General features: G+C 39.6%; 1 protein-coding gene across 3 annotated transcripts in view; it reads right to left on the bottom strand.

The window, feature by feature from the left end:
- LOC141780465 (thyroid hormone receptor alpha) overlaps positions 1–23,359 on the bottom strand; it is a 126,999-nt gene that overhangs the window by 55,698 nt on the left and 47,942 nt on the right. For all 3 annotated transcript variants that reach the window (XM_074655712.1, XM_074655709.1, XM_074655708.1), the window contains exon 4: positions 21,076–22,349. The gene's annotated coding sequence lies outside the window, so the exon portion shown is untranslated. The remainder of the gene's footprint in view (positions 1–21,075; positions 22,350–23,359) is intronic.

Raw genomic sequence — 23,359 nt, 5'->3', positions numbered from 1 at the left:
TCAGTTCAAAGTAGTGCAAAAACTGACATCGCTAATTCTTCCTGCCCGTCGGCCGCCATGTTTGTTTACACTAAAGACACGTCCGGTCGCGAGATATTTTGCGTGATTTCTGTTTTGTTTAGTCGGGACTCTGGTTCATGAATGAATCTGTTAGTGTGTGGTGTGCTGTTTTGGCCAAATCGTTGCTCACCACACACTACAGGAACAAAACTGTTAAATTTAAAATAACGTGTGGAGTCTCTCACAATTTCAACCTCTGTTAAGATTTGAAGCTCTTTTAGTGTGTGCCAGCCTTTACTTTCATAATGAAGAAAAACTTAAAAAAGGTGATTCTAAGGCAAGATCTGAAGGGGTTGTCTTTTATGACAATTTCTAAGCAGACTTATGGATGTTCATTTGAAATAGACATCAGAGATAACGATATCACCAGAAGGTGTGAGTCACACTGAATCTAAAAATATGTTTTATGTCTGTGTGTTCATATTTGACTGAGTTATAAGCAGTAGATATTTTGACGCAATGTGCAGCAATCAGGCACTAATGGTTTTAAAGTACCTTAATTGCCTCACATTTCCGTTAGCTTTGCAACTCCTGAAAATGTTGACACGGTCAAATCAATGGGCCAAACTGTAATTACTAACTACCTGTTGTTTTTAGAACACCAGCATGCACCTGTCCCTTTTTGTTGCGTACAGTATCTTTGCTTCTTGTCTCTCCCTCTGCTTCCTTATTAAACTCTCCCACAGCCCCCTGGGGAGCAACCTCACAAGTTGAAAACCTCAATCATAGACTTAGTAAAAAGTTAGTAGCAGCTCTACTTTAAAGGTGTGATTGCTAAAAATTTTAAGTAAACGAATATATGTATATATAAAAAAAAAGAAAATACATCCACACAGCTTTTAAATTGTTGGCAGGTCCAAAAGGAATGTTTTGTTTATCTCTGTGGAAGATATCTGACATTTGGTTCCCACTTCTAACAAGGCTTATGAGCCAATAGTAAAATGACGTTGGTATCACGTAGTATCTCTGCTTGGCAACCACTTGTTATGAAGTGTATGCAATGAAACGCGGGAGGGAGAATGCGACATCTCGTAGCCGATTGGTAACACTAGCACCTTTAATACATGCCATCAATTATTATGGTGTATTAAACATTAAACGTTTATGGATTAGTCAAAATGTGTCTTTTTTATACAATTATGTTGAAAACTGTATTGTTCATATATCGTATAAAAATATGAACATTCGATAAATCATGAAGAAAGTAAACAATCCATAGCTGCAGGTCTAGAAAAATAAAGTGATTTGATGAATCTATTGCAATGTGTATTGCAGGGCTCGACATTAACGCTTGCCCGCTTGAAATAAACTCTGTGTTCGGGCAAATGGAAGGCCTGCTGCAGTTGTCCAATTGGGCCAGTGAAAAATAAATGTGATCCTTATTAGGGATGCCCCAATATTCAGTAAAAATATGCAGTCAGGAAATTGGCATTAATGCTTTCATTCAAGCGCCCAGAGCATGCTCCGCCGCTCTGAGAGGGAGGTGCTCTGAGTCACTGAATGGTAATGTTACATTCCAACAGCGTTCCGAATTTACAACCGTTTGTGCCAGAGTGTGCCCTGGCGCTCGGAGTGACTATTTACGAAGATAACGTGAAGCTACATTGTGAACAATAAATCCCTGTTGAAATTGGCAGAAGGAGAGCTAGTTAACGTTAACGGTTAGCTGTTAGCAGCCGGTGGGCAGCCCAGTCTGCACAAGGGAGAAGTTTGCCTCCAGGACTTTCTTCCAGAACAGGTTTACTTTAACCCAAACCATAATCTTTTCCTAAACCTCACCAAAATAGGTTTGTTTCCTAAACCTGTCAGAAAGTGTTTTCTGTCAGAAATCCCTGAAAGCAAACTTCTCCCATGTAAATAAGGCACCTAACAGCTAACGTTAACAGATGTTCCATTGGGTTACATTATGTTGCGTTCAATCTCTGCTCAGTAAAAATGAGTATTGGGTGAAGGTAAATCATAATGCTATCATGATGTGTTCAAATCTTGTAAAATGTATTTTTTTGAGAGAATAAATCCAGTTGTTTGAAGGAGATGTTTTCACAGCAATTTGAAATAGATAATAGAGAGGGAATTATGACCTGTTTAACTTCCTAACACTAACACTAAGCAGGTTATAATAATACATACTTATAACTACTAATGCCAAGCTTCTGTAGAAATGAAACCCTAGTTGTTGATTGTTGAAACAGTGGAAAGACTGATCAAGACAGTCTTGATGAGTTTTATTTTGACTCGTTTGAATAAAGTGCATTTTACAATGATCAGCAAGGTAAAACTACTGTTTCTGTCAATGGAGTCTGGCGGCTTTGAGGAGAGCATATTAATTGTATGTTTTGTACGTAAAAAAATTCTAATAACTGTTTAAATCCCTGTTGAGTTTATTTATTTTTTAATAGGCCTACTTTTTCCATTTGGGACAAGTAAGTTCGGGCAAGTAAAACATCTCATCTACTTGCCTGAAGGGAAACTGGCTGAGAAAGCTTAATGTCAAGCCCTGTATTGAACATTTCACTTTTCCTTCAGGAGTTCTATGCTGCAGACAAAGCCCCTGTTAAAGTGAGCAATGTACAAGGCTGTGCTGTAATGTACACATGTAGTGTAAGGACAAACAGACATATTTGCATAAAGTCAAACAATAAAGAAACTGTCCATATATAAAGACAAACACAATATCCATGTTCTTTGCGGTACAAAACAAGCTCCCATACACACTGAGGCAACATAAAAGCGAAGACTGACCTTCTTAAATCAAAGCTCTATAGCTTTCTCTCCCCTCTGTCTTCCATATCCCTGCAGTCTCTCATCCTCCACCTCTCCTTTGTTTCCATCTCCTCCATCCTCTCTTTTCTCTCCCTCTCTAATGATCAGCCGGCGTGAGGGCTGCCAAGAATGCAAGTCTGCCATGGTTGACCTTCCTTTCGCCTCTCCTCTCTGTTTATGTGGATGTGTTAGAATGACTGCACTCCCCCTCATCTCTCCGTCCACTGTTGATGTTATTCATTCAGCAGAAGCTGCGGCCCTGCTGCAGCTGCATAATTGACCCTGCAGCTGGAAACATGTAGGAACAATCATAATCTGATACCCAGTCTTGTTGCCCGAGCGAGAACAATAACTGGGCTGGCGAACTAATTCAACTGCATTGCTTTACTGCATTTTAACCATGTTTTCTGCTCCACTTCTACGGTTTCGGACTGTTTCACTCACTAAAATCTCTCTAAACAATGTTACTCCCAGTTAAAATGTTGATGTTCATTCATGCTGCCTTCAGTTGTTACAGTGTGTTCCCAGCCATATTAAGCCTCCTGGCTGCCTCTTCAGGCCCCATAGAGGCCACCATAAATGTGTGATTGGTGAAGCTTGTTGGGTCTGTACGCAGGCTGACAGGCAAACACTCACCCTCCTCTGTGATTATCTGTACTTTGATTATACAGCTGAGCCACTCGAATGAACAGATTCATTCTCAAGTGGCATGTATGACTGATATAAGAGAACTAGAATTTTCTCTTACTTAAAGGGGACACGTCGCGCTCATTTTCAGGTACATACTTATTATTTGGGGTTTCTACTAGAACATGTTTATATGCTTTGATGTTCAAAAACACATTATTTTTCTCATACCGTCCGTCTGAATATACCTGTATTCACCCTGTCTGAAATGCTCCGTTTTAGCGCCTGTCTCTATAAGCCTTCCTTCCCGAAAAAGCACAGTCTGCTCTGATTGGCTTAAGAGGACAATATGGTTGTGTGTTGGTAGGTACTCCAGATACCCAACTGTATGTGTACAAGCACTGAAAAAGTGAGTTTTTCAAGATACGTTCCCTTTAAAAGGTGCTTTATATATCGAATTCAGAGCTATCTATTGCCTCCACACTGCTCTCAACATGGAGACGGTTGAGTCAGCGGCAAGCAACTAACGGTGCTAACAGCCCCAACAGTGCAAACAACGGCAACAGTGCTGAAAGAGTTAACCTTCGGGGCGGGCGGGGGTACCGGAGGGTGGACGCTACGCTTCCTCGATGACGCCGTGGGTCGGGCTGCCATTATCAGTTGTAACAATCATATGAGCTCAGTGCAAAGACAGAGAGACTCACTTGCACTAAAAGCATGCACGGCCGGACCGGCTACATCAACAAAGCATGAAGAAGCTCGGGTTACAATACACACAGAGGGAGAGCGACTTCATTCTCTGCTCTGAATGAATTTGTAGATAAAATAAATTATGGAAATTAACTAAAATAAAAAAACAAATCCTAAACAAACTTCATGTAAAATTAATATTCCGTTCATCGTTCCAATCACCAATATTACTTGCCAATTTACTGAGAGGTGTGACAACATGTTTTTTTTTTGAAGGCCTTTACACACCGGCAGCGTTTTTGTTGTGAGACTGAATACTTTCGCACGGAACGCGAATATAACAGCAGAAAAGTAATATTTATTTTTTTGGAACAAAGTCGATATTTATGAAACAACAACACGGAGGCTCCGTAGTCCGAACCAAGACGGCAAACTTTATTACTCCTTTCAACCTTAACAAAGGCAGCACAGACCAGATCTACTCCTTCCGTTCTTACCTTTCACAATAAAAACCCTAGACAAATAATACTCGCAGGCCAGTATTTCGCATTTTCGTGTAGTTCATTTGTCCAGCTACCGGTGTGTAAAGGCTTTAAGATTTTACGATCTGATTGGTATATTTTTTGGACATATTCAGTTCATTAGTAGAAAAATTCTGACATTTCAACAGCTGCCCTCAGGGTCTGTATACAGGTCTCTGTCCAGGGAGAATATCCTTTCAATCCCATTTTGAAGTCATTGAAATATATATGTCAAATATATATCTGGTTGAAGAGCCCCAGACTTCTTTGTGTCCCCATCACTTCAGAAACCAAACCTACTACGCCCTGAATGTTTCTCTTTGTGCCATAAAACAGTGAGGCAGATGTAAATACACAAAATAAAATGCCAAACATAGACTGGTTGGTGATATTCCTGTTTGTTTACCTCTTGTTTACATAAAAGGTGAGAGGTCTTTAAACAAATACATCTTTAATAAATCTCTGGAACTGAGATCAGTGGGCACACAACCACTGCTGCTGTTATAAAAAATCTTCATGTTTGTGCCAGTGTACACTTTCTCCGTTGTATCTTAAACTGGATCTCCCTTTAGGAGTTTTGCAGCCGAGGATAAACAGTTCTATGACCCGGAGGACACAGCGTTGGTGGTGGGGATAAAACCTGGGACTACTCTGTTATTGGATGGACTTAATAACCTCTAGCCCTGCCTTCCTCCCTCTGACTTCCCCTTCCTCTTCTAATCCTTTCCTTATATATAACCTGTAATGACCTCGCTGAGCTCCTCACCCATCCAATCTAATGTTTGATATTATCAGTTTAAGTCATTTGGAAAATGTTATAGGTATTGGAATTGAGAAAATGAACCCGGAGTGAACCTGAATCCCAACACTGTATTGTCTGCCAGTGTCTGTCTGCATGTGAGTTTATCTGGTTAACCTTTCCGTCTCTGTCTTCACCACAGTGTTTATCTGCTATTTAATCTACATGTGTTTGGAGTGCATAGAGAAATGAACACACCTGGAAGAAAACATGAATGCTTTTAGTCCTATTTAGAACATGGGGCACGTCAGCCTTTTGTGGTCGAAATGAGTATTACAACAACAAACACTAAACATTTTATTTTTTTTCACCTGCCAAAACTTTTTTTCCCCACACAAAATGAAAAAAAAAAGAAATATAGAAAGATAATCCTGGCAAAATATTTGTAACCTGTTCTTAAGTCATAAACACAGGAAAGAAAACAAATTAAATCTTAGAAAAAAAATGTTTCTCACTTGCCCCTCAGGGCCTCCGTACATTCTCATTTTTATTGCACATGGAAATGTATGATCTAAATCTACATATCCTTTGATACAGGCTCCAAATTCTGTAAATCATTTCTACTTATTTTGACATCCCATTTCTACACCCTGCATATATGGTGTTGCACTGCGCTGTGGATTTATAGGTCGTAAACTGCGAACATCTGTTAGCTCATAAATCTGTCCAACAGAAGAAGACCATGGGTTATTTTTCATGTGCTGCTTTAACTTCAATGGTTTGTTTATTTTCCGCAATATGCACTGTATCTCAAATTATGTTTGATGTTCAGCTCTGTTGAGTCAGTGTCTCTCTGTCCCTGGTGCTCCGATAACTTCATTTCCCACAAGGATCACTTACTGTAGCTCATTTTTAAATCAAGTTGTATCAGTGTAATGTGGGCTGGACATGTGAAACTGACATTAGAAACTATGTGAACAGTCTCAAGGCCTCGCTGCCAGTTGATGAGTGCACCAGCAAAGAAAAACGATTCCAAAGTATACAGAGTAACCACATATACATCACACTACAGACGTTTACCAGATGATATTTTGATGGCCACTTCAGAGAGGAGCCAGTAAACTAATAAAGTACACTCAACAACAACTTCCTCCTTGCTAGCAGGCAAGTGCGTGATGCTGCATCCCTCTAGTCTTTTATCCTTAATTAATCATCTTTCTACAAGTGTACAGCCATGGCAAGACACGATGCACTCAGCAGGAGACTAACGGCATCATTTAAACTCAGGGCTCGGTGTCTTCTGTCCCTGTCTAATTTATATTTTTACACATGGCTTTCAAAGTTAACGTAATAATAATGTGTTAACGCAAATTTATTTTAACGTCACTCATTTTTTTAACGCATTAACGCAACTTGCGATTTTGAGGTTGTAGCGGGCTCAGTTTTGAAGCTAGAGTGAAGATGCCGGCATCATATGAAACTGAAAAACCTAAGTGATACATTGGTACCAACATGTCACACTAGCTTGTTGTCAAGAAGGCTAAATAACGCTCCAAATATACTCTAAAATTTTGGTGAGGAAAAACTGGCATGGCCATTTTCAAAGGGGTCCCTTGACCTCTGACCTCAAGATATGTGAATGAAAATGGGTTCTCTGGGTACCCACGAGTCTCCCCTTTACAGACATGCCCACTTTATGATAATCACATGCAGTTTGGGGCAAATCATAGTCAAGTCAAGTCAGCACACTGACACACTGACAGCTGTTGTTGCCTGTTGGGCTGCAGTTTGCCATGTTATGATTTGAGCATATTGTTTTATGCTAAATGCAGTACCTGTGAGGGTTTCTGGACAATATTTGTCATTGTTTTGTGTTGTTAATTGATTTCCAATAATAGATATATACATACATTTGCATAAAGCAGCATATTTGTCCACTCCCATGTTGATAAGAGTATTAAATACTTGACAAATCTCCCTTTAAGGTACATTTTGAACAGATAAAAATGTGCGATTAATCGCGATTAAATATTTGAATCGATTGACAGCCCCAATTTTACCCAATCATTTTACACTGTGTAATGCATGAAAAAGATTTTTTTGCACGTACCCTTCACACACTGTTTTTAAAACCTAAACTTCACAGTGTTGCACCGATTTGGAAATTAGCTGCCATTTAGGCTAAAAAAGATTTGTCATGTTTTATGGGGATTATTGCCCTAGAGATTTACATTTCTGATGTGAAAAGACTTAATTCTGCATAGTTAAATAAAGACGAAAGAGAAACTGCAACAAAACCAAATTAAAGCTTCACGGTAAGTGTGATGGATTACCAGCTCTGGCAAATTAAAAGAATTGTTGAAGTTGTTTGTCATGATTTACGAGCACAGAAAGCAGCTTTTTGTGAAAGGAGGAAGACAAAACCTGATATTTGCAACTAACTGGAGTGTTTACAGACAAACTGAGAGTGATGTATGGAGGGCCCCACAGGACTGGTGATTTGATGATTCAACTGTAATTTTCTAGACCAACTCCGAGACTGCAGGGGAGTAAAATGGATAAGTAACAACATCATTTTCCACAACCAAATCCAAGAAAAATGTTCTCACATGTATTGAACCAGGACAACTGACCATTCACTAAACCCTTCCCCCAAACAGTGATTGTCCAATCATAGCTTAGCAGCTAATAGTAGACACGTAAGTCCTGTTGAGTTTTGGATCCCTCCACATATTGAAGCGGTGTGCACGGAGCTGTTGCACAGACTGTATATAAAGATGGACGACATGACAGCTCCCCAAAAGTGAAGCCAAAACATCTCAAGTGCCCCCTGGTGGCTGGCTGCAGTATAGGTCATAAACCCCGCCCCCTCCATGTTAGTGTATGGGACACGGGCCAAACTAAAAACTCAAAGTACACGTCAAATACATTTACAATGATATATGAAAGCAGTTTACTTGAATCAAAGAGCTAAGAGGCTACATCAGGGTTTACTTTAACCGGCACGTGAAGTTGTCCGTCAGATTAAATTCTCAATGGCCAAAGTGTCCATTGGGAAATAAATGAATTAATAGCATATTAAATAACCTAATATTGTAAGATATGTTGCCAAGACAACTTAAATATAGACTTCTATTATAGGAAAGTTTAAATACCTCTGCTGTGATTCTAATCCAATACGCTTTTTGTCAAATTCAGCTAATATCTCCTCACGCTGGCTGTCAAAAAGACGGTCGTCATACACAGCCAGCTGACTGTGTAAATGCGTAAAAGCCACTACAATGATGATATAAATAATAATTACATCTATGTTTCTTCTATAAATTTTGACTTTTGGACTTCAGACTGAGAAAAAGACTGAGCGAGGCCAGGCGCGACGCTCGCTGCGAATGTGTGCATGCTTGAGAGAGAGACAGAAAGACAGAGAAGGGAAGACAAGGTGGACTGCAAACAACGTTTCGGTCAGGTATTAATAATAATTTGAATGTCAACGCTATGAATGAAGCTTAAAAGTATTCGGTAGGCTCCAGTCCAAGTTGACAAAAACTATGTCCGGATGTTGTTCTACATGGCCTGAATCCTGGAATGTTAACGGCCATATTGGCCGTTGACAAAAAGAAAAGTGGGCTACATCACATTGTAGTTATTAATATGATATTTACAGTATGTCACATGTGAAATAAGTGTTGGTAAAGGTCAACTTTAAGTGATATTTCAACTATGTATGTGCAGCACAGTATGGGCAGTGTGTCTCTATTTTGTTTGTGCCGTCCATGCGTTACAGTTCTGGCACACATAGGTCTTCATATGCCTATTTATTGCATTGATTGAGAGCAGCAGGTTGACATATGGGAGGGGACACTGGATGAGGGGGAATATGGACATGTGACACTGCAGGAACCAGCAGCCAGAAGATTGACTAATCAACCCTGAATAGCTGGATATAAACAGGAGCATCTGCACAGGAGGACGTGGGGGGGCAGATGGAAAGAGGAATGGATGGAAAAAGAAATCATATCACACGTAGACCTATTGGCAGACTCGTAGTATAGACATGTAGCATGCAGACGGGTTGTAGGTTTTTCAGTGATTTTAAAATTACTGGGAATATATCACTCTTTTAAGACAGGATTTGTTGCCATAAACGATTTTACACACAGATATATGGACAAAGATGGTGGCTTAAATTTTTAGTATAATTACTAAAACTACACTGTCTGAGGTGGAAACAACATAACTCCAACCATACAGAGCATCATGTTTTTTTGTTAGCATGTCATGTTGCCATGTTTTTATACATCTGAGTAGTTATTTGGAAGTGCAGGCAGACCAACTTTCTACATTGGTTGCACGGGTGCGCCAAATTTTTCATGTAGGTGCACCGGCACATAATTTAGGTGCATCCACAATTTTTCGCGCCGCAATTATACATGTTTCCCATACACATCGGTAATTTCTAAACTAATTACGTAAATGATTGTAAACAGAAAAAAGGGTAAACGTTTATATTAACCATAATTTATAAATGTTAAATTTATAATTAATTAAACTTAGTTAATAGTTATTTTACTGTTAACAAACAAGGAAATGATAATTAATAATGTTAATAATAAATAGTAATACTTTAATTTCTATTATTTTATCATTAGTTTGTGCATTATGAAAAAAAAAGTTTATAATGTCGATATTGTAATAGTATCATAGCTGACAAGAGACGATAACAATTACATTCTGATTACATTAGTAAAGTTTTTATTATCATTTTAATGTTGCACATATAACATTTTATATACTATATTAAGTATTTGTTAATATTATATTATTATTACAAAATGATTGCTATTTTTCAATTATTGTCCGTAGTTGGGCTTTTAAAGTTTAGTTGCTTTATAAAGTATTTATTAACCAATTAACAATGTATTATAATCATTAGTTGCAACTTCATAATAGCCATCCAAATAATGATTATAGACCACTTATTAAGCATTAACAAAGTGTTACAAATATCTGGTCTATCTATGTAATGTTTAGATGTTTTACAAACAATTTCTCAAAGCTCTACAAATCATTTCATAATCAAACAAATACTTATATACATAGTACATAAAATGTTATAATGTGTTAAACAATAAACTGTTAGAATAACATAAATTATAGCATTACTAATAAATCAAACATTAATTATCATTTCATTGTTTGTTAACAGTAATAAATAACTATTAACTAAGTTTAATTAACTATCGATTTACCATTTATAAATGATGGTTATTATAAAGTGTTACCAAATGAAGGTGCAGATACCGGTATGATTTAAGCTTGTGATGTCACTCGAGGAGGAATACAGGGTGCAGTTTCACACATACACACACGGAAACAGACCTGCTAAATGTCAGACACATCGTTGCGACCAATAAGAATGTTCAGTCCCACTCGACAGATTTTTGGTCTCACTCTGGAGCCCTGGTATGGCCATTACGGCTGAATGCTGGCAACTGAGATTGAGATTTCTTGCCAACGTCTGCTCCCGCCTCCTGTGAAAAATACTTCACACCTCATTAATGCTACACGACGTAAGTGTAGCTATATTCTGTTCCTGTAAATGCCATATCCATGGTAAAATACTGGATCAAATGTTAAGCTGCAGGTTTTTACTAACAGCTTATAGAAAAGCTGTGTGCCTAAATATTGTTTAGAATCCACATGTCCCAGGGCACACACCTTCAAAGTTACAAACTCTCCAAAATTACAAAAGTCTTCATTGACTTTGGCCTCTTTCATTTATGACAAGAAATTCCGGGAATCCAGGCAAAACAGGGATATGTTCCCAGGATGTAGTAATTAAAATCCTTTCACCATAATTACCATTAGATTATAGTGTTGATTGCAGTCATTTGTTGTTTCACTGGTTTGAGGCACGGCAGCAATGTTCTTGGATACTAAATACTATCATATGAATGATCTTAAAAACGTTATACTTGCCATATGCTCTATACAGTATATGCTGCTCTTCACTCTGATTTGGGGATATTGAACCACTTGCATCGTTCTCGTTAACAGATTTTCTCTGTTGTGTTCACACTTATTTAAACAAAATATTTTGCCATAATTTATATTATATTATATTTATGTTTATATTGTTGTAGTAACAGCATTTTAAGGTCTGTAGTATTTAGCTACAACAGTTGCAAAGTAGGGCTGGGATTCGATATTACGATTTATTGTGATTTTTGTTAACACTTTTTTAACACTAGACCATGGGGAAAAAGTTGAATCATACACTTCTAGGGACTTTTAATTTGGAAAATATCTAAATTAATATGGTAAAAATGTTTTATTTTCACCATGTATGTAGTCACAGATGTCCTAAAGTCCAGCAACCCAAAAAAAAAAAAAAGACATTTCCCTCACAAATTAGTCGTATTTTCTTTTTCGTTTATAAGTAACATGTAATGTTTTACACTTCTGGTGAATATAATCCATTTAATCTTATTTCCATATATGTATTTTGTATATATATGTAGATGTTGTTTTGAAAACCAGATGTAGTCACATGTGTATACTTGCTAGCCCTCCCCGTCAGCTCCGTTCTCTTTATACATCCATGGTCAGCTCCATCGAGGCCGTTTGAATGTATTTAACATAAATGTCAGTATATGGGTGCTCTACAGTTGTAGCGTCGGCCGATTTGACAAAGGAGAAGAGAGTGACGGCTGGCTTGACCGCCCTTTACCGCAATACGATAACGTTTCCTGTCCATGACAGAGTTAGCATGCAGCTTTAGCCATGATGTCTACCTCTGGCAATATGTGAAACCAAAAGTGTTACTGTCGTCGTAGTGTTTACCACTTTGGATTTAAAATGTGAGGGTGCAGGTCGTATCCACGTGGACCCTTCGCTGTTTTCTACTTTATTGTTTCAGTTTGCTGCAGCCGGCTGCAGTATGTTTTGGTTGACGGATACGGAACTACTCAGACTACAACACAAAAAACAGTAACTTCCTTCTACCTCCGCATACACTCAAATGAAGCAATTATATCGATTTTAGAATTTTAAAAAAAACTATTTAAAAAAATTGCGATACATAGGTGAATTAACTTTTTTTCCCATCCCTATTGCACTGTAGTAAACACCAGGATTACATTTCCCAGCATTTAACCGCAACTCATACAAACTGCACAAAACAGCAGCAATTTACCTACCCCGCGTATCAGGTTAAATCTAAAAATGGCTGTCACGCCTTTGAATTTGAAGCCAGGACCAATATGACTGCTCTGGTCGCATGATGTCCCTCTATAGGAGGACAGCTGGCAGCATGGCCTCCGATCACGCTGACGGCTGCTGGAACCAAGCCAGCCAAGGACTCCATGACCCTCCAAGTTTCACTTCACATACCTGCAAGCAGGCAAAAAGCACTGAAGGTAGGAAAAGTAGGTAGTAAGATTTGTAGAAGGCAAGAAAGAATGGCTCGAATAATGGGAGGATAAGATGGGATGAAGGAGACACTGAGGGATGACTAGCTAAGAGAAAGAGAAAGAAGAATACTAAAAAACTGTCAACTAGAGGCAGGGGGGAAATCTATAGTAAGAATCAAGATTATTATCTTCTAAGATTCTGATTCATTTATTCAAAGCTTCCAAAAATTGATTTTCAAAAACATTTTTTCTACAAAAGAAGATATTGCTAATGATGGACAGTTAACTTACACACTAGGGCTGTCAACGAATATTCTAAATCTTAATATATATTTGAATTGCAAAAAAAAAAAGAGACAGATATTCGAATATGAAAATTAATATTCAATTATGGACGAAGAAAAAAAGCAGCACTACCGTGGTGGTCCATAGCTGCAGGTCTAAATTAGAAATTTGCTAATTTAAATTAGATGCAAAGAAATACTTATTCCTGCACATCCAGTGGCCTGAGACATTGCTATAACATAGATGAAACACCTGTCCAGATGCCCTGTGAATTGAACATACTGAACGTTTCTAGGGCCGCCAATAATAACTCGTTAACGCAAATTTGTTTTAACGCCACTAATTTCTTTAACACGTTAACGCAACTTGCGATTTTTAGGTTGACGCTAGGTTAGATTGTGTGTACTGTCCATGCACAGTATCTACAGTATGCACTTGTATTCCTATGTAGTGTGAATTGGGTGACTTCACAGACAGACGATAGGCAGACGACAAGTTAGGAAAACTTCAACAACACATTCCTTGGCCTTTTCCATCAAATGTAACTGTATATCATTAGTAATAAAGATCTCTGAACTGCTGGCTGCTATATTTGTGCTGCTCCACAGTTAACTGGCTGGCAGTGGTACAGTATGCTGAATATTCCATAGGTATGCATGGGGCATTACTGATACCCGTTGCACCTTAAATACAAGTTTGGAAATGGATTTATGTTATATCAATTAGAAAACTGACCTCGCATAAGCTTGCAGATTGACTCCCAGACAGCAAGGTGTGCAAAAAGGCTATGTTTCCCCAGGGTAAAAGACAAACCCTGGATGGGGCTCTTACTGATGAACAGACGGTACAACACATTGCACCTACTACCCTCAACGTTGGCTTCAATCTGCTCTGCATCTGTCTCAGTCTGAATGATGCATCAGATCTTTTGGGGCACGTGAGATCTAATAGACCCCTTTCTCTGTTAGTAAACACAATGACGTATTTCTGCGGGCGGAGCATAGGTGGAGGTAGAATAATTCTCTGAACACGTTAGCTAACGCTAGCCTGCAAGTTTTGTTGGCTTTTTTTTTTTTAACAATGGCTGAACAAAAGAAGTTTTTCTGAATATGTACAGTCACTCACTCTCAGGGACCGCGAGTGTTAATGTTAAGACGAACTTAGCAAATAGAGATACAATATCGGGGAAGCATTTCACAGATGGAGGGAAAATGTTGTGAATAGTTTAGCTTCTGCTAAATGGTTAGCAGGAGGCTAAACTGTTAACAACACATTTTCTCCATCTCTCTAATAGTTAAAGGGACTATTTGTAACTTTGTAAGCGTATAAATGTAGCGGGTCGGCACACATGCGCGCTCGTATATGCGCGTTCGCGTGTAGCCGCTGTACCCTCCTCCTCTGCCTGCTCGCCTTCACTCAGACAGCTCAGCTCGCTCCACCTCTAGACGTGAACGCGCGCTCACTACACACTGCAGAAGAGTTAGTTTAGCTCTGAGAATATCTAGTGAATGTACAGGGGACGTTTGTGCAGAAATAACTGCTGCAGCTCCTCCAGACCAACAGAGGTTTTCCGTGTCTTGTGAAGTGACGGAGCTCTACAGAGATTTACGTTGTCTTCTCGTTACCGACCGGGTGCCGGTGTCTCCTCTGCTCTCTCCGGCTGCGGGCGGAGAGAGCAGAGGAGACACGCTGCAGAGCCCTGCTGCCTCAGCCAGGCAGGAAAAGCCAACACTAGGATCAGATCTAAATCATGTTCATGGAGAGACCTTCGTCTGGTCAGCTAACATTACTGCCAAGCAGCTGAAATATAGAGTGATATTGTGGTTTTAGCTGACTTGTGTCGCCTCACTGTTTTGAGCGATGCTCGTTCAGGTATATTTAGAGCGAGCAAGCGCGAGCCCGACGCTGACTTTCGTTGATTTCACGGCCACAGGTGTCGCTGTTAAGAAGCATTTCTGAAAGTTACAAATAGTCCCTTTAAGCCTATTAGCAACGTTTTCTCTCCATGTCTCCAATAGTTTAGCCTATTGGCAACGTTTTCTCTCCATGTCTCCAATAGTTTAGCCTATTGGCAACGTTTTCTCTCCATCTCTCTAATAGTTTAGCCTTCTGCGTGAGCTGTGAGCTCCCCGCTGCAGTGCAGCAGCCGTGATGGCTAATTACGGTCGGCAGAAAAGCTAAGCTAAACTATTAGCAACGTTTTCTCTCTCACATTTTCATCTCAAATGTATGCAATACTGACTCTGGCTTCCATACTATGTATGACTCACATATTTCTCTTAAGTGACTTCTTTTGTTATCTCTCTAAAGTAAATTTGTCTTGCCTTTCACAGTTGAAAAACAATCCATTCCCTCTCACCTTATCTCCCACAAGATATTGGATGTCTTGAGAAAAACGATGGTAGTAAGCCCAACTGTGATTAAGGACAATGACCTCCACCCTCGTGGACTGAGCAGCAGAATACGAAATGCTTCTCAGCAACAAAATACATATATATATATATTCTATGTTGTTACAGGCTTTGCATTACTACAGGTTCTTCATCCTTATTTATCCAGCAATTTGTACTGCAGACGTTGCATCCAGCATTTATTAAAAGACTTAGGGATTTATAGTTTGATCTCTTGAACAATTTATAGCTGCCAGTCACACATTAGTCCAACTTCAGCAGTATTGATTGGCTTCTATCAGCCAAGCTCTTGTCAATCAATGTGGAGTTTTCATGGACATACTGATCAGTACTGGGATTACTCTCACTGTGAATAGGAAAGTGTACACAATGTTATGGACCCTAATTTGCAGACTGAGCGTCCTCACTGTTGTTTTGCCTGTTTTCTAGTGCAATAAATAGAGATTGATGAAATGAACAAGTCTGTGTGCGGTCCTCCTTCCTTCGAAGTCTGATGGGGTTGAGGTGTTTCTTTATTTGATAAATGGAATTGAGGCCAGTCAGAGTCCAGATCGCAATCCAATGGAGATTTTGTGGCTGGACTATTTGGGGCAATTTGGACACAGAACACTATTAATAAACTTTTACCGAGCCTCATTGACTGCCGTTCACTTTACAACAGAACACTTCTTCACTTCCCTGGAGTCTACAAGGGCAGATAGCACACTGGAAGCAGAATTGAACTAGAGTGTATTTCACCGGTGAGACTGCAAGTAAGCCGCAACCTGTGTGTGTTTTTACCACATGAGTAAGACGGTATATCCCCAGTGACAGACTGATACTAACTTATAACACTAATAACGTTACCGCCAGCAAAATACCTCCGCTAATTAAATCCATGCTCTACTTTATAACAGCAGTGGTGATGTCAAAGCAAGAGACTAATACGTCTATTTGGAAATTGCCTCCACTAAGTGTATTTCACCGATGTTTCTGACCACAAGAAACAGCAACCTGGGTGTGCTTTCAGGGGCGGATTTAGTGATTTGGGGCACCAAAGGCAAATGTTGTCTATACTTTTCACCCTCTTTAGCTGGGAATGTTGGTATCGGCAGGGGAAGAAGAAGTAGGCTGACTAAAAACCTTTTTTTCTGAAGTAAAACTATTAACTATTAATAGCAAAACTATTAATACCGCACGGTAAAAGTCCTGCATTCAAATATTTACTTCAAGTGAAGAGTGAAAGAGAGGTATTATCAGCACAATGTACTTTAAGTGACCTAATGTCTGGTCAAGTTGGAGCCTTCAATTCTAATATGATGCTAGTTGATAGTTTATTGAATAATAATGCATTATATTTTAATTGTTGTATTTTGTGAGTCAAATCTCATTTTGTCAAATTTGTCTCTGTCAGGTAAATGTGTTTAAAGTATTGTTTAAAAGTGGTAGTGAGACAATAATATCAGGTTTTACCAATGTTTTACTGACTCTGCACTGCAAAGACTTTTATCAAAAGTCAGAAATTTAGTTATGAATACCAGAAATCTCAGCAAAAGACAGAGTGAAGGTTAATCCATTAGTACTGATTAAAAAATACACACATAGATAATGGGCTAATTGGGCATGGAGGATTCATTGGGATATTGGCTAATTAAAAATGACCTACTGTAGACCTTGCTATGTATTATCTTGTATTTCATTATTCATATATAACTAGTGACTATCATCTCTGGGTTATATTCTCGCTTTATTGATGTTAATGTTAAGCGACAGTAGAACATAAGCAAAAGAGGGGAATGACGGAACAAAAAGGGTCCTGGGGTAAATTTAAATCCCAGGCACGTTTGTTTTCATGCGCATTTAAAAACTGAACAAGCACAAACATCTATTTTGCATCAGTTAAATAAATGATAGATACTTCAATTTAAATTGGAGTAAACCATTTTAAGCCTAGTAGCGTCGGTGCCACGATGTGGACCTGACAAAATAAAACACCAAACTGTACTTACTGTAAATTCTCTTTTGCATTATGTATAGTTAAAGTTTTCAGGCAGAAACACAGTGGAACAATGGGGCAGATGTTTACAGACACAGCTGTTGTTTGCAATGGTCCAATGGTCAAGTGTCACAGTGCAAAAAAAAAAAGCTGCCTACGCTTTTCATTTTGCAGCGAACCACAGAGCAACAAAAATGCCTTTTTGTGAGGCTGACCTATTTTAAAGCAAAGTGATATCATGCATGTTTTAACAGGGATGTTCTGGTCAAGGAGTTAAAACTGAGGAGGGAGGAACAAGCAAGGGAGCGTTAATTAAAATATTCTAAATTGCCTGTGCTCAACCACCAATTAAATAGATAATGAAGTCAGCTTCATTATACAAGTACAACCCAAGGAAACGAAAATGACGCAAGCATTGGCACTACTGCAAAACAACAAAAAGGTGCAGTAGTGTGTTCAGGGTACTACTGGTAGAAGATCAAACACGAACCAGGAGGTTCAGTTTGAAAGCTTATCGAATGTGATCACAAAACTATGGAAAGTTCTTAAGCAGCATTGTTTTTCTTGATGCTGACTATTTGACTGACCAACACAGTGGCTTACTGGTTGACGTTGCAGCCAGTTTTTTTACACTGCTGATGTCCATCTGAAACGGCCCCAAGGCTCAGTTGAGGCCGAGTTGTAGGAAATTTACTAAATCTATTAATTGGAATGCATTGATAAAAAGATTATTCAACAAGGGCTGTCAAAGTTAACGCAATGATAAAACGTTGACGCAAATTCTAACTTTTAACTTGTCATGAAGGAGGGAAAATAACGCTCCAAACTCACACTAAATTTTGTCGAGGAAAAACTGTCATGGTCATTTTCAAAGGGGTCCCTTGGCCTCTGACCTCAAGATATGTGAATGAAAATGGGTTCTATGGGTACCCACGAGTCTCCCCTTTACAGACATGCCCACTTTATGATAATCACATGCAGTTTGGGGCAAGTCATAGTCAAGTCAGCACACTGACACACTGACAGCTGTTGTTGCCTGTTGGGCTGCAGTTTGCCATGTTATGATTTGAGCATATTCTTTATGCTAAATGCAGTACCTGTGAGGGTTTCTGGACAATACTTGTCATTGTTTTGTGTTGTTAAATGATTTACAATACATATGTACATTTGCACAAAGCAAGCATATTCCTCCCATGTCGATAAGAGTATTAAATACATAGTACATTTTGAACAGATGGAAAATGTGTGATTAATTTGCATTAATCTGCATTAATCGCGATTAACTATGGACAATCGTGCGATTAATCGCGATTAAATATTTTAATCGATTGACCGCCCTGGTACTCCTACAGTACATACACAATATCACACAAACTGAATGTTAAAAAAACAAACAGCTAAAACTGAAACATAAAACTACAACTGACTATAAAGTACTCGTTGGTATTCATAGTTCATACATTCCAAAGAGATTTCAGTGGGAAGTGTTTTTCATCTTCCCCAGTGAACCAGATATGCCTGTAAAAAAAAAACGAGCTTTAGAACTCTGGTTCATATCAGTGTTCATGAATTATTTTCGGGTGGAAAAATCCTCACCGAACCCAGCGTGCACTCAGTGGCATGAACACACACACACATGCTCGGGATCGCGATTGCAGCAATAGTCTCAGGGAGCCCAATGATGACTCATTCAATGCTCCAATTTCATGTACCTGTGCACACAAACGCACAGACACGCACAACGACATAATGAGATCTCATCTGTTCTCTCTTCTGTTGGCCCCATGTGCCCTTTAATGCGGCAGCAGAACAACTAGGCCACTTAGCAATATACGTGACCACATACACACTGGCGATCTGATTGGCTGACGTGGGATCTGTGTTCTGTACATCACTGCGTATCTGAGCCACAGGTGGCTGGGGAAGGGTGCCGTTGCCGTGGCAACACGAAGCAGAGGGCGGGGATTAAGTTATGGCACTACGATGTGAGGAGACTGTCAATGATGGGAGGGTAATACATGTGCGACTCCCTCTGATTAACTGAGGGAGGGATGGAGGGAGAGGACAGAGGGTGTCTGAGGTAAGACATTTATGTTGGTGGAGGTGCATCCATCTTTGTCTCTCCCATGTCATTCTTTCTCTTTCTCTCGAATCTGTCTCTCCATTTCTCTTTATACTCTTCCTTTACACTGATTTCCTCCTCCCCTGTCTTCCTGCTTTGTCAAATAAGGAACAGCATGTGAAGTCCTGTATTATGTCAGTGTATATGCAGCAGGAGTGCTGTGCAGGATTTCTAGGGCTGCACGATTATGGCTAAAATGATAATCATGATTATTTGGATCAATATTGAGATCACGATTATTCATCATGAACATTTCTGATTACTGGGGTCCCTAAACAGTCTTGGAATTACATAAATTGGGTATCACTGTAAAGCTGAGACTCTTGTGGATCCAATGAGCCCCATTGCATTCATGTGTGATGATGTCATTGATTTCATTGTAGTGAGTCAATTTTTTTTAACCTCATTGTATAAGTGACCTGTGGTGACCTCTAGGATAATCACAGCCTTATGAAACTTTACAGCCACAAACTAGAGACCTAAAGCATTCAGAGGATGGATGATTTCCTAGGTAGATTGACAAAAAGGTTTTTTTTGAGCAGTTACCAGAACGGAAGTGCTCGCCATCCAATCGCCGAAAAATGCAATTCTCACAGAAATCTCCAAATGTCAAAAGTTTTAGATACCAAATCACAGCATGGCTTTTTCTATGGTGTTCCTCAAGGTCTTGGTGTCTTAATGTGGTATTTTGGAGGGATTATTGATACTTTTTTATTAATTCTCAAGTGGTAAAAAATTGTTAAATTTAGCACCAAATCTGTGTAACAAATGGTTTCAACCCAGAAAATTGCTGCAGCAACTTATGAGACATAATAGAGCATGGGAATGACCATCATTTACTTCTATCATAATGCTCTAAGCCCTTATACACTTTCACAATTTATTTAAATTAATTCATTAATGCATGTTTATTTTTGATTTATGACTAGAACAACTTGACACGCAGTAGTGAGCTGAATCTCAAATTAATCTTCAGGTTCCCAGCTTTCAGATGATGTACACCACTTCTATGTGACATCTATTGTTGACCTGCTATTTCCCCCTAAAGACCCCCTGTACCCCCCTAAAAAAGACAAAAACAGGTCTATTGTGGGTCTTGGTGTGTTAAGGTTCCTTCAAGCTACAAACTTCCCAGAGACTTGTATTTCAAGTCTCTTCTGTTTGAGTTTTCTTTGCAAAGATGTATGTGATTGCAGGGGTTAATGACCTTTACTGCAAAGCTGTCTCCACACTGTATCATCTAATGAGGCAGGAAATGCCATTTAAATGTCAGTTAGTGATGCAAAGAACTGAAATGATAAGAGATGAAAAATATGAAAACATTTTTTTCTTGTTTTCATTAATGTACCATGGCACGAGATGAGAGCAAGAAAAGAAAAACGCTCGCCAGCAGAGCCTCCTGTTACTGAAGAGAAGAAGAATGTGAGCAAAGCATGCTGATATGTAAAACAAGAAAAAAAGGGAACTCACCGCTGCATTCTTCTCTTTACTCTTAATGTTGTTTCCCGCCTTTTTCTCTTTGCTGTCACACACAATATGTGTGTCAGTGTTTACTCTTCTAACTTGCTATGGGTTCATAATGCTTAAATCTTGCCAGGGAGTTCTTTATTCTTTGTGACTCGCCTCCAGAGCGAGAAAAAGCTGACGAGGCTCCAAAGAACTTCTCCCGCTCCGTGGGTAGCTTAACTTCTCTGGAGGCTTCAATGGGGTGAAACTCAAGGCAGGGGGGGGAACTTCTGAGTCGCTTCTGTGATCTCCGAAAGGCCTCTTGGGCAATTGCTGATTTATGCTACCGCTCAGATCACCAGGCTTGTGTATGATGGGACTTTGCTTGGGAAGCAAATGAAATGAAGTCGCCTGCCGGGCAGTACTCCTGAGTCTCTCTCTCTCTCTGCTTCTCTGGAGGCCTCCCTGGCTACTGTTGCTATACTCCTGCCTCTAAGGCAGATGGAAGATGCTGAAGTGAGTTGTAGATTGGAGCACCAGGCTACTGAGCACCTGCTGGGTGGATTGAAGCACCAGGATGCTGTTGCTGGAAAAAGTTCCCTTCAGTTTCCTTGAGTGAGTGTCTTTCTAGAAGTCTGCTGAGGTATATGGTTCCCTGCCAGGTATACTGTACAGAAGAGTGAGGCTATTGTGAGTGAGTAGCTGGCTTTCTGGCAATACGACCCCTTTTCCTTCCAGTAATAACTAGCCCGAGGCCCAGGCTACAAGTGTGGATCAGTACAATTTAGGCAGTGAGCAGGTCTGAGCTGGCAGGTGGCAAGAGGTCCAAGGTCATTGCTGGTAGTCACGGCTGCAGTGAGGAGAGCTTCAGAGGCAATACAGGTTGTCATGGTAACAGCAGCGAGAGGTCACAGGTGTGTTTTTGCTCATGTGTTCCAGTCACTGGGTTGGCTGTTTCTGTGGAGGAGGTAGGCAGTGGGAGAAAATCCCTGAGGTAAATGGAGAAATGTTGCGCGAAAAGAGAAGAGGAACTGATAACGGATAATAAATTGCTTTCACTTTTCTTTTCTTTTTTCCTTTACTATTTCTCTGGGAGGTAGAGAGCAGAGGAGGTTTTCTCTGATTAGATCGGAGGAAGAGGAGAGGACGGCGGGAGGTAAAGTATCAGTCTCGAGTATAGTCTTCTATCTTATGCCTTTTGAAAAAGAATGCTGGTGGTTTCCCAGTGTCCATCTGAAAAAGTCGATGCTTGGCTCTGCCTCCTTACATGTACAGGTAGGTTTCTTCAGGGGCTCCACCTGTGGAAGACAAAACACAGACTGGTTAGAATCTGACCACAGCACAACATTATTACTACTGTTATCATTGGACAAGGACGTCCCTTGCCACTGATTCCGTTTGTGATTTTCACGGACGGAGTCTCTCACAGTAGAGTATTGGGGCTCAGTTCGGTGACTTCAGGACTCAAAAGGTTCTCCAGGCTTAAAGCAGCAGTACGAGCAAATATGATTAATAAAAAGTTATTTTTATAACACGGTCATTATGTCTTCACAGTAGTGCAGGTAATCTGAAAAAAAATAATGTGCCTCTGTGTCCTCCGGTGCTCCTAATTGCATCTGCAGGATTTCACAGACCGGAGGAAAACAACCAATCAGAGCCGAGCTGGAGCCTTGCCGTCTCTGTGCAGCTGTCAATCGCTCATGAACTCCGATCAAAAGGTCAAACTAGGAAGCACTGATCAAATATAAATCAATATTCTGCTACTGTAATGTCTATTTCTCGCATAAAATGTTTTCAGAAACATCTTGTAGTGTACTGTTTAGCTGTAAAATTAGAAAGTTAGAATTGCAGTTGCATTGTAAAATAGGCATTACAGTAACAGAATGTTGATTCATATTTGATCAGCACTGCCTAGTTTGACCATTTGATCGGGGTTTGCGAGTGATTGACAGCTGCCTTTGTTGAATGAACAGCTAATAGGAACGCTCTCCCTCTGAAATGACCTGTGATTGGCCAAAGTCTCCCGTCTCAGACTAGATTTTTTAAAGCCTGAAAACAGAGCCATGAGGAAACGCAGAAGTGTAGATTTATCTCAGAACACTTGAATTACAATATGCTGAAAGGTTATTATGGAATTTCTGACCAATGATGGCAAAAACATTCTGCCTTCTGCCGCTTTAGGAACAAGCAGACTGTTTGTCATTGCCTTCCAAAGTGACCCACATTAGCAGTTATCTGATCTGGTGCCACTATCAGCAGGATAACATCGTTTTTCGGTGTCCATTAATTGAGTAGTTATGATGGTTTC

This window comes from Sebastes fasciatus, chromosome 13 (genome assembly GCF_043250625.1).
Source record: "Sebastes fasciatus isolate fSebFas1 chromosome 13, fSebFas1.pri, whole genome shotgun sequence".
NCBI lineage: Eukaryota > Metazoa > Chordata > Actinopteri > Perciformes > Sebastidae > Sebastes > Sebastes fasciatus.
This window is presented reverse-complemented; position numbering and strand designations above follow the sequence as displayed.